Below are 9,738 nucleotides of genomic sequence, written 5' to 3' on the forward strand. Positions count from 1 at the left end.
GTGTTGGGAAAACTGGTCCACTATATATAAAGAAATAGTCATATATAGATATATAGATATAGATGTGGATTAAAGACCTAAATATGAAAGGTAAAACCATAAAAGTGATAATTGTGATCTGAAGTATTTTTTAATTAAGCAATATGAACATATTCATTCATTTATTCATTCATTTAACAAATATTTATGGAGCACCCACTACATGCCAGACACAAGGAAGACAGGCAGCAGAGAATAAAATATATCAAGTCTCTGCCCTTGTACTATCTTGTTATTGCAAGTTAAAACAATGAGAGCAGATGTTATAAATCAGAAATAATAAGTACAATAACAGACCAAAATCAGAAACTTAAGGAAGAAGCAGCATTTAAAAGCCAGAGGAAAAAGAGCTATTAGAAAGACAAAATAAAAATAGTAAAGGAAGTGTGGAGTATGAGATCACAGAAGAAAAAGGAGTAGAGAAAGCTTTCAAACATAGTTGTGTATCAGAATAACTGCAGAGCTTTAAAAAATCCTATGTCAGGAACCTCTCAACAAAGATATAAAGTACCACAGAAGATTCTGGAGTACATCAAAGAATCACTGGCAAATTTCATGAAGGACAAGATTAGCAAAGGTTGAAGGTTGCCACATTCTAATAAGGTAAGGGCAAGAAAATAATCTTTAGACTTGTCAATTGGGAAGTCACCTTTCCAGTAGAATGGCAGAATGGAAGAAGAGCAGCAATGAGTCCTGAAGAAATGGGATAAAACTAAGGGGGACAAAGTATAGACTGTTCTTACAAGGAATTTAAATAGGAAAGAGAATACTGACAAATCTGGAGAATCTCAACCCCACTTCTATGCTCTGAGCTCCCACTGGAAAACTTTTTTCTTCTTCCTGAACACCCTTTAGAATTTCCTTTGGTGTGGGTCTCCTGGTAACAAATTATTTCAGCTTCTGCTAAACTGAAAATTGTGGGGTTTCTTTTCATTTTTTAAAGATTTTTGCTAGTTATAGAATTCTAGGCAGCCAGTTAACTTTTCCCAGAACTTTAAAGATAGCATTTCTGTTGAGAAGTCAACCGTTAGTCTTATTTTTGCTCCATCATAGAGGCGATACACCTTTTCCATCTGGCTACTTTTAGTATTTTCTTTGTCTAGAGTGTTTTGCTGTTTTACTATGATGTGCCTTGATGTAGTATTCTTTACATTCATACTACCTGGTTCCTACTGCTTCCCTAATCTGTGGCTTCATCTCTTTCATCAAGTTTGGAATATTCTTTGTCATCTCTTCAAATATTGTTTTTATCCATTTCCCTTTTAGTTTCCCTCTGGAACCAAAAATAAATTGTGTTAGTACAATTTACACCATGTCCAAAATATCTCTTATATGCTCTTATCTGTATTTCATGGCTTTAGTGTGAAAATGTTCCACAAACTGTCCAGTTGACTAATTCTCTCTTCAGTTGTGTCTGATATCCTGCTAAACTCTTCCACTGATGTCTTAACTTCATTTATCATATTTTTCCATTCTAAAATTTCTATTTTGTTCTTTTTTTATAGATTTTAGTTTTCTATCAAAATTCTCAATCATGCTTCTAATTCCTTGAGCACAGTAATAGCTACATAACAAATAATTCGATTTTTAGGTTTCCTTGTAGGTATATTTCTAATTATCCATTGTTTTCTTTTAAATTTTGGACATGTCTTATTTTCTGATATAACTAATTATGACTGATTTGAGTGCTAGACATTGTATGTAAAAAACTGGAGAAAATTCAAAGTTCGAGATGATAGTATCTTCTAACAGAATTTACATTTCCTTCTGGCCGGCAGCAAAACTGGGACTACTTGCAAACCTAGATCATCTTAACCCAATCAATTCTGAGAAAATCTCAAGCTGGGATTCACAAATTATAAAGCCTGGCCTATTTTCAGTTCTCAGTTAATTCTAGGGTGTAGCCCTTTAGAATTTAACTGAAAATCTCAGGTGTTTCCTAGGGCTCCAAGCCTGTGTGAAACTTTGCTTAGCTCCCCAGCCAATCAGCAGTCACTCCAGAAATTGCCTCAAAGATAAAATCAGCCCAAAATGTGAAGCTTACTCTCTGAAATTCTTGTTCTCTCAAAGTGTAGCCTCAAAATTCCTCACTGCTTTAGTGTTTATGATGCCTTCAAAAAGCTGATTTCATTTTTCTTTTGTTTTGTTTTGGACTCCAGCAAAATATGAGCAGGTAGACGGCCGAAAACAACTTAATATGCTACTACCCAAAGTAGAATTTGTGACCATGGATTATCACAACAAATCACAGAAATTTATTTTAAGTACCAATCTATACCCTAAATCAGGCATAGTACTATTAGTCAACACATTCCTTCAAAAGGGGTGGGAAAGAGTAATTGTCACTACTGCCTAAATTGTGTTTGTGAGTCATACACATTGAAAACAAGTATCCTTTCATTCAGTCCAAAGCTAATGTGTCAATTTTGAAATTTGTTAAAGTAGAGTTTGGTAAAACTCTTGCTAATATCAGAGAGCTAATGGAAGATGAGAGTTTAAATACATAATTTGTGGAAAACAAAAAGAGTGATGACAAGAGAGCAAAGGGAGACATAAACTGTCTATAATGAAAGATACTAAGGAAAAGCAACATAAATTCTCCTTGGTGGATTTTTAAAAAAATGAAATGGTATCAGATAAGTTTCAAGGTGAGATAGAAAGAGACTGGCATGATTAAAAACTGAAAGTCTGTATACAGAGCAATTAAAGCCCTATGTCCTTCCCAGACTGAGAAGCATCAGACAAGTACTCTCTCCTCTGTGGAATACAGGGAAATTTAAACTTTGAATATAACTTAACTGACTCAGGTTCATAAAAATCAGTCATAGTGTATTTCAGGGTAGGATGAGATTCAGGGCTACAAACAGGGTTAAGTGAAAGCCTGCCAACTGACCCCCAATTGTCCCTTCCCCAATTCCCTTTCTCTAGACCTGCTTTTGGAAAGTTAGCAACCATGCTTAAACCACAAAAAAATGAGAATCCAGTCTGGATTTGAGGCACAGAAATCTCATGTTGTAAAGGACTCCCCTCACCAAAAAAAAAAAAAAGAAAAAAAAAAAGAAAAAAAAAGAGTTAACATGTTTGAGATGTTTGAGTATATGAAACACACTATTGATAATACCTCAAAAGAGAGGTTGAAGCAGCTGGAAATTTTTAAGGATAAATAAGTATACAGAAAACAGAGAGAAGAAAAGGTGGCAACTGACAACTCCAGGAAAACAAAGAATTACAGAGGGGTAGTCTTAGTAAACCACCACAATGTCTACAAAGCCAAAGAAAATGTAAACACTGACTACTGACTATTTTTAACTGGTGATATAACTATGTTGGGAGATGAAAGGAAAGGCAATTCTAGGTAGGTGAAATGAAAGAGCTAAATCCTCATCTATCTTTGCAGAAAGCCATGTCATTTAGAAAAACGAAGATAGCAAGAGAAACAGCTAGAATTGGTTGTAGATGCCTTTAAGAAGCAGGACTATGTTTCTCAGGCAGGGTGGTTTGGAGCAGAGGACTGCTGTTTTTCACAAGGCTTTTATTGCTATGGAATTTTTGGTTTTCTCTTTGAACTATGTACTCATGTTCTTTGACGAAAATTAGAGACAAAAGCAAGTGCTATGAAAAACACGTTAAATGATATCCTGAAATGTTTTGAAAACTTGCAGCACCTTTTCAATACCATACTTTAATACATTAGAGTGGTAGAAGCACCTTAAGTCTTCAATTCCACCATAAGTAATATATGCTCCTTTACGGTTCATTCATTTACTAACTCAGTAATTACTTAAAGGGTTCCTCCAACGTGTCAGACACTCTACTATACACTGGTACAGAACAGTGACTTAGATGATGTGCTCTCTGCCCTCAGGATGCCTGTATTTTAGTCAACTTAGAGTTTCATAATTTATGCATAAGGCGACCATATACCTTATCATCCAACCCATAACCCTTCTGAGTATGAAAAAGGGCTTCAAGACTAATTAATAGGGGCTGATAGAGCTGCCATGTGAGTAAACTGGGACTGTACCAGGCAAACTGAGAAGTATGAGCACCTTACTTCTGAGCATCTCAGAGGCATCCAAACGGGAATGGTGCTAAGGTTTATCATGAGAATCCACGGATTACTTGAACTTAACACCCCAAACCAGAGAAAGAGGAGAACATATTCCTATAAGTAACTACCTAATTCACTGACACCCTAGTGGAAAAAGCAGCCCCAATTCGTACTTTCTACATAAAAGTTCCTTTTGAACAGGATGAAAATAGTCCTGACTAGATAACTGGTTGATGCCCAATCTAAAGACAGTCAGGCTAATATTATTAGCATCCAAAAGATTATGTAAGCCATTCTCTGTACAACCTTCTCTTTGCTTACAGTCTATTTCTGATATTCTGTTCCCCTTTTATTCCAAAATACTTAGGTCTCAGTACCTAAAGGAACAAATATAACAAAGCTGTGCCTTCTGTAGTCTATCCTCATTACCTACTCTGAAGTTAGAGATTTATAATCCCAGTAAACTACTATAATTGGTAGAAATATTTACAAAGAAAAGAATTCCCAGTTGTTTCATACTAGTCTTGCCAACTAAGTATAATAAATTCCATCCCTGAGAAAAGTTCGTAATTGAAACTTCACAGTACATTTATGTCACAGTCTGAACAAGTTCCACCTTGCTTTGGAAAATACAATTAAAAAACTTCCAACACTAATATAGATTTCCTACCCAAATTTTCTTTCATAAGTGAAAAGTTCCATTTATGATGATAAACTGTTATATTTCAGATGTCTGTGGAATTAAGCAAATGTCAAGAAATGAAAAAATATAATATTTCAATTACTAGAAATGAAAAGTAAAAGGTACTTAAAATGGGTTAAGAGACTTTAAAATTACATTCAAAAACAAAACGAAGTTATCTCCAGATAAAGTTTTCTTCCCACCCACAATTTTCTGAACTCTGAAGCTTAATGTTTTTCCACATCCCCAAGTCAGTATCTTATTACTTTATTATAATCCAAATTTTTCAAGGTTAGCGGTTACTTCTCCTAGGTGTTTATTCTAACTAAACTATTGATTTTTTAGAAGCACTTTCTTACTTCTTATAGTTTTCTAAGAGAAACAGCTAACCAATGAGCCTCATTTACTGGCTGTAATAGTGTAAAGGTAGCATCTACTTGTCCAAATACAGGCTGCAAAGCATACTCATAAACACTCAGATCAGAGCCTTAAAACGGTGCTTCATATTTTAAAATGATGACTAAATTATGAAATTTAGATTGAACAATGAAATGCAAAAGCCTTTACTAACAGTGCAAGTAAAGCAAGGTAGCCTAGTAAGAAGATCTAAGAGATTAAGATAGTAAATAAAGTTTGAGATATTGTTGGCATGTAAGTGAACAATTAATGCATATTCAAGGCCAAGAACAAAAGTATCATCACAAATTTATGCTAATCCAGGTATTCCTTAACATTTTAATAGGCTGGAAAACAAATAACATAGCATATTATTAATTAGTGTATACCACAGTTTATTAAAAAGTGAGGCATAAATCCAGAAAACCAAAGGAAATCAAATTATATAATATTATTTGCCAGAAAGGCAGAAAAGAGTTGGAAATAACACGGAAGTAGAAAAAAAGTTAAAACTACAGGTTAATCGCCTAGAGAACACAATTAACAACCTTGTAGAAATGAACTTAATAACCTGTGAGTTGCTTTAATATCATATGAAAGTTTACGCCATATACAGTTTTGGAAAAGTACAAAATGAGGAGATATTTTGAATGTAAAAGAATGTAAATTAGAAAACATCTAATGATTTTAAAAGTACTCATCAGAAATAATAAATAAGCTACAATTCAGCTGTGTTAGGAAAATAAGCACAAATACTAATTTTCCTAAATGGCAATTAAAATTAAGAGCATGTTATTATTCACAGATTGTTTTATTTAAGGAGACTTTAATTTAACGTTTTGCAATTTGACAGATAACATTATCAATGTCTGAGGATGGTAAAGATTTATGACAAAAGTCATATCACATAAAAGTTTAAAAAAAAAAAAGAAAACTACTCCAAATTGAGAAGATGATGGATATCTATGCATACAAACATTTTTTATTTTAGAATAAGAAGCTCAAGAAACATTTCATTAAGGCCTTTCCAAGTTAGAAAGAAAATATGTTATTCTTGATTTATCAACATTTATTCTTTATGTCATTCTCATATATGTATTGAGAATTATTTGTCAATCTGTTCCCTCCTCAAATAAAATGCTCTCTTACATAAAAATAGTATTTAAATGACTATAATTCTTGAATGATATTTTCCATTATATATAAATAATTCTGATCTGACTCACAAAAAAACACAGTTTTGGTTTCATATCTTGGTTACATCCTTCCCTAAATTTGCAGGGATTTATATACAAAAATATTTTCTTTCCACTCTGACAATTCCCAACAAACGGGAAGGAGGAAAAATTAATTCTGAATAAGGCATTAGGTAGTGTTCTATCATTAAAACTCCATACTGGGAATGAGGAACAAAGTGGGGTGGGGAATACTGCAATCCCCAAACTAGGTTAGTAGACAGAAAGGCATACTAAAACCTGGTCTGCAGTTATATATAAAGTATACAGCTTAAAAGAAACACAACCCCAACCCACTTTCCATTGCTGTCAGGCCCACCAAATAAGATCTGCATAAAGACTCTTACCTGAATAACAGCACTAAACCAGCAAGTATTGCCAACATTCTTTAGTCCAACAGGAGCTTTGTCCTGCCTTTTTCTGTCATAAGGGTTTCGAGAATCTCTCCAAACTTCAGTAGGTGTCCTCTTCAAACATGCTTTATTTTCTGCTATGCTGGCTTCAAGAACTCTTAAACAATGGGAAGAAGATGATGGGGGAAAAAAGTACAGTATTAATTTAGTGCTGTACCCTAGAAAATAGCATACTATAAACTAAGGATTTTAATAGATTAAGCTCTAGACAATCCATCTGGGGAAGTAATATTTAAAACTAAATTTACTCAAGCAGAGGCTAGTTTTCTTTAAGAACATAGCCGTGGCAATGCCAACACATCAAGAGGCATGCAGCCTATTTTTCTCAGAAAAAGGAAATTTCAAACACAAAAAGACAGCATTATGTAATAGGAAATATATTAAATTATGTTTCAACAAATTAGAGGCTTAGTACCATGGATACAGTACCTAGATAAGTTTTCTGAAAAGTCACTGTATTGAAGTACATATTTACAATATAACATAATGACTAATTTTTATAAGAATTACTTTGAATCAAGAAAACTAAAAATTGAAAAAAACTGTACTGTTATTCCTCTGACCATTAATTTCCTTTTCTATTATAAAAAGGGTAAGGTAAATTCTAGGGTTCCTTTCAGTTCTAGAGATCCATGATTCTACAAGAGCTAAATAAAGGGAGAGAATATTTATGTGTTCACTTTTTTACCCAGAAGTTTGCCTAGGGAAAAATCTACTGAAATAAATATCTACATATCAGAATAATAAAAGATTAACCTCTTCAAAATAAATGCACCTACAGAATATCTAAAAATATATCTAAAATATCTAAACACGGCTAAGAGTAATGCTACTTTGCTTAATGGTGTTCTTCTTGCTCTTAAGCATGCAACAACATGCTGGAAAACCCTAATCCCCACATATAAACTAACCATGCATTTTTGCCTGCTCAAGACATGTGTTACTTACTATTCTAAATAAGCATAAATAATAGCTAAATATCTTAACTCATTTTGTATTCATTATAAAACCTCAGCAAGAAGAAGTTTTTTCAACTTTTTTGGCTTCTTGAGAAAATCTCATTCATGCTACACTATCTTTCTCCTAAAGATTTTGCTCTATCAGATTAATGTCAAAATAATATAGCTATCTTCCTTAATTATGCAGAAAAAGTAAATTATTCTTTTGTCTCTAACCTTAAAAATGACATTAGATACAATGTGTTAGATTCCAAACCAGTATTACTTAAAATAACTTATATGAATGTAGGCTAGAGTCTTCTTTGGGAATCAGTAAAACCACATACTGAAAAAAAGAAAGCAGAAAACAACACGATCGGGACTTCCCTGGTGGCACAGTGGTTAAGAATCCGCCTGCCAATGCAGGGGACACGGGTTCAAGCTCTGGTCTGGAAAGATCCCATATGCCACAGAGCAACTAAGCCCGTGCACCACAACTACTGAGCCTGTGCTCTAGAGCCCACGAGCCACAACTACTGAGCCCGCGTGCCACAACTACTGAAGCCACACGCCTAGAGCCCATGCTCCACAACAAGAGAAACCAACTGCAATGAGAAGCCCGCACACCACAACGAAGAGTAGTCCCCGCTCGCCACAACTAGAGAAAGCCTGTGCGTAGCAACGAAGACCCGACGCAGCCATAAATTAATTAATTAATTAATTTTAAAAAAAAGAAAACAACATGATACATTACAATGTAAAGATCAAAGTAAACTCACATATTTAAAAATAAACAGTATACCCTTTTAAGAGTGGTCCAACATTAGCAGCAGTACTCTGCCCAAATATCAACTCTCCATGCAACCTCGGCCCATACAAGCTTTTTCTCTTAAACTATTGACCACTAAAAGGTACTAGAACTCCTTGGAAGGTGTTTAGTTAGATGAATTGGGGCATAAGAAAATCAGCATTTATCTAGAACATCCCACTCTTATCAGAAATAAGTTTTAAAGAACATAAAGGGGAGGTAAGTCAAAGAGCCAACTTGAGAGAATTCCTACTGTTCAAGTTGTACAATTCAACATAATATAAGAATAAGAATAATCAACTGGAAAAATTAAATTTGTACAAGGCGACTACTTCAAAAGAGAAAAGTTAACACATAGTATACAAAAGGTAAATACAACACCAAAGTCTATTTTATATAACAAGGTATATTTAATTATTTATTGACTTTTATAAATGGGAGTGTTTTCATTTGAAAAGTTTGCTCCTTTTGTAACGTATGTATATCCAGAAGTATAAATAAAGGAACCTTATTTCTATATTGGTAATTAGAAATGAATGAACTAAAACAAGCAATGGGTTCTGGGTGAAGTAGCAACAATACCACAAACAGGAAAGAAGAATTAGCACCAGTGGTCATATATAAGAGACAGAAGAGGCATACAGCAGTTGATTAGCACCAGTGGGCATGTACAATAACCATTAAAAAAGAGAACTCTACAGTATATTCCAAAAGCATAAACTGATCAAAAGTGAAGGAGAACTACACTCATTCCTAAATCTTCTAGGTGGATGGTCCTCTACCATTACATATTTTTAAACTTCTAATTATAATAAAATATTAATTAGAAATAACCCTTTTCAATGCCAACACACCAGATCATTTGTATCATAGTGACCAGGAAACAGGTCACACAGACAAGTCATGGAAAACCTGAGAAGACCTAATTTCTACAAAATGTACCCAGTCTACAAAAATTAAAGTCTAAAAATAAGTCACATGTACTCCAATAGAGGTTAAAAAAAATAAATAAAAATTAAAAATTGAAAAAATAAAAATAAGTCACATGAAGTTAATAACAAAATGAGACTCAGCCTCAAGACCATATTGAGTAAAATTAGGTCTCCTGTTCCCCACAAGTGTCAACAACCCATCCCAAATCTACATCCCAGACTCCCCTGAGATAATGACATTCTT

General features: G+C 33.9%; 1 protein-coding gene across 4 annotated transcripts in view; it reads right to left on the reverse strand.

The window, feature by feature from the left end:
* LOC309622307 (ubiquitin carboxyl-terminal hydrolase 25-like) overlaps positions 1 to 6,943 on the reverse strand; it is a 51,103-nt gene extending 44,160 nt beyond the window's left edge. For 2 of the 4 annotated variants that reach the window (XM_082409424.1, XM_082409426.1), the window contains exon 1: positions 6,751 to 6,943. The gene's annotated coding sequence lies outside the window, so the exon portion shown is untranslated. The remainder of the gene's footprint in view (positions 1 to 6,750) is intronic. The other 2 variants (XM_082409422.1, XM_082409423.1) reach the window with 2 other exon arrangements.
* Positions 6,944 to 9,738: the final 2,795 nt, after the last annotated feature.

This window comes from Balaenoptera borealis, assembly GCF_965194805.1.
Source record: "Balaenoptera borealis genome assembly, contig: HAP1_SCAFFOLD_2076, whole genome shotgun sequence".
Taxonomy (NCBI): Eukaryota; Metazoa; Chordata; class Mammalia; order Artiodactyla; family Balaenopteridae; genus Balaenoptera; species Balaenoptera borealis.